Below are 3,251 nucleotides of genomic sequence, written 5' to 3'. Positions count from 1 at the left end.
TTAGCAATTCAACGTTTACTTGTAGTGGAAAAACGAGGTTTAAAGTAAAGCAACGTGCAGCACATGTTAGTTAAATTTTACGACCGACACCAGATCAACGCCGCCAGGCGTCACTCGTGTCTTTCACTCGTGCCGCCTCAACTAGACGAGGCCAGAAAACATCTAAAAGGAGCTTCACACAACAAACTAGTCGTAGTAAAGTAAAGAGCAACTCAACGCTCGATTTAACCTTTTTAGTTGTTCAAAATGTGACGATTAACTTTCACGAGTCGAAACACTCTGTTACGGTCTGGGTGACTGTGGCTCAGTGGTAAGCAATCAAATCTTTCTTTTAAAGGTGTCAAACTCGTTTCAGTGAAGGGGCCACATGCTGCCCATTTTGATCTCAAGTGGGCCGGACCAGAAAAATCACAGCATAATAATGCATAAATAACGACAATGTTTCTCTATGTTTGAATCATTGGTGAAGGTTTTTAGATGATAAACTCTATTTGAAGGTCTTTCAACAATAACTAGAAACATAAAGAGCAAACATTCAGACATCAGCCCTCTGGTCATCTGCCTGCTCTCCTCTGCAGAATCTCTCGCTTTGTGACACGTTTGTGACGCCACTTTCATGACGTCATCCATGTTTAACGACTCCTAACACAATAACGTCAGAGCTCACATCAGTTGCAACTGTGGATCAATGCTTTGCATGTCTGTCTAATATGCAAAGGATCAGAGGTTTGAATCCCAGCTTTGCTAATTTAGGTCTAAAAACAAAACAAAAAATCTTTTTTTCTTTTTTTTTTCTCGGATTGAACACCCTGGTGGGCCGGATTCGGCCCGCGGGCCGTATGTTTGACACCCCTGTGTTAGAGGGTTGGTGGTTCAAATCCCGGCTCAGCTAATCTATGTCGATGTGTCCTTGAGCAAGACACTTAACACCGAATTGTTCCCCGTTGAGGTGTCTTCGGTGTGTAGAGCACAAATGTAAATGGCTTTGGATAAACGTGTTAGCTAAATGTAATGTTAAAGCCCGAAGGCAGAAAACAAGGACAACTCCCAGACCTGTCAATCAAAAGGTAGCCCCGCCCAGAAGCACGCCTTGGTTTATTTGAGGTAACAGGCTCGTTCGTTAATGCTGCTGCGGGAGGCGGTGACAAAAAACTGCAATCAAGTCGGACAGTTTTCAGCTGCCTTCAAAGTATTATTATTATTATTATTATTATTATTATTATTATTATTATTATTATTGTAAGTCGCTTTGGATAAAAGCGTCAGCTAAATGACATGAAATGTAATGTGATATTAACAGGAAGTTACAGAAAAAATGACTTCCTGTCAGTTCCGATCTTTAGTCTACTTGTAGTTTTCAGTTCATGTTTGGATTTATTCATATGTGATTAAAAATATAAATTCATGTAGAGATGTGTGTGTAGCTGCATCCTTTGTTGTTTTCATGTCTGCCTGTGAAATACATTATAACTGGTTTTGATGTGTGTTATGTAAATACGATTTTTATTATAAACCACACAAAATATGTTAATAGATTAAACCTGAGACTAATAGTCCACAATCGAGCGTTAAGTATTACAACTTCACATTAAATAAGATTTGTCTACAACACGCAGTGTTTGCTGTCAGATCTAAGAGCCAATCAGCGCTCTGATGTGGCGACAGGCGTTTCCCATCATGCACTGGGCCAGCCAGGCGGTGGAGAGCTGCTGCAGCGCCTGGCTCTAAAATCAACGGCCACTTTGCTCTCGTGAGAGAATCGTTGATCACGTGTGCTCGTCAGAGAAGACGGACACAAATCTAACCAGCATGCATTGCACGTTCATTGCCGGCGATCGATTCTGCGCAGAACTGACTCATCGCGAACGAGCCTGTTCAATCCTTTGAGACGGGTAATTTCAATCAAAAGGACAGTATTTGCCTTTTGATTGAAATGACCAACAGTGTTGAGTCAGAAACATAAATCCTCTGTATGTTTGATGCAACAGGTTCAGGTTTGTCTTTCATGGCTCTGTGAGTCGGTCATCAGGTTTCTGTAAGTAGGAAGAAGCGACGCGACAAACTAAGTGAGAATGTCTCAGATTGTCTGCAGCTTCACAAACGGATGAAGGAGAGTTTTATTTTGTTTTATTTTTTGTCCCGCTTTAAAGAGTTGTGTGTTTTTTTTGTCAGTGTGACACAGCAGCAAATATAACGGGAGACACAACAACTAACTTTAAATAATAATATCCTACATTGGCTTATCTGAGTTTGACGAGTTTATATTGCGTTAAATCCGAAACATTTGTACTTTAATATTTTAAGTTTTTTGTCCTGCACAAAATGTAGCGCCATACATGTTGTTGTTATTAATGTTTGTCAACAATTCAATTTGAAAAAGTGAGACAATGTTTGATATTGTGTGTGTGTGTGTGTGTGTGTGTGTGTGTGTGTGTGTGTGTGTGTGTGTGTGTGTGTGTGTGTGTGTGTTACTGAGTGAGTAGGTTCCAAAATCGGGATCGTGGAGAAGAAAATATACGTTTTAAAGTTCATGAAATGAAACCCTGTAGTATTGTGAGACTTTCTCTATTCACACAACCTTCAACCTTCTTAAAATAAATCACCTCTCCTTCCTGGAGCCTGCAGCTTCTGACAGAACTCACAAAGGGATAATTGCTGACTTGTGATCAGTTCACGGTCACAAGTTTGGATTCATTACAGCTTCAACATGACCCGGACTTTCTGACTCTCTGTCTGGAAATAAACATTTTAAAAACCATTGAAAACTGTTGACGGGGGGGGGGGGGGGGGGGTTAGGGTTAGGGGGGGGGGGTTAGGGTTAGGGGGGGGGGGTTCATAAATACTTTGCAGTCCAGAATGTCCTCCAGAGTTTGTCTCCCTCTAGTGGCTGAAGGTTGCGCTTCACTTTTTATTCGGTCCTGTTGATTCAGACAGAAACAGACTGAAGATGTAAATAAATCACCTGCGTTGTGACATCACAGGAGAGAGATGACAGTTTGTGTGATGATGATGATGTCCTTCACTTCTGGAGCATCATTCCTCACCAAAGAGAGTGTGTGTGTGCGTGTGTGTGCGTTGCATCATGCAGACATTCTATGTAACCCCCCCCCTTTATATCAAAATGCAGCGAAGTCAGAAGCTCCATTAGTTTTGTGAAGAGGATCTATTATTATTATTATTATTATTATTATTAATCAGTTACTATATGATTTGTAACTGCCGTGTCCTTCACAACACGAAAACAACTGACA

This window comes from Clinocottus analis, unplaced genomic scaffold (genome assembly GCF_023055335.1).
Source record: "Clinocottus analis isolate CAN_PGR_092001 unplaced genomic scaffold, fCliAna1.0.p SCAF_68, whole genome shotgun sequence".
Lineage (NCBI taxonomy): Eukaryota > Metazoa > Chordata > Actinopteri > Perciformes > Cottidae > Clinocottus > Clinocottus analis.
This window is presented reverse-complemented; position numbering follows the sequence as displayed.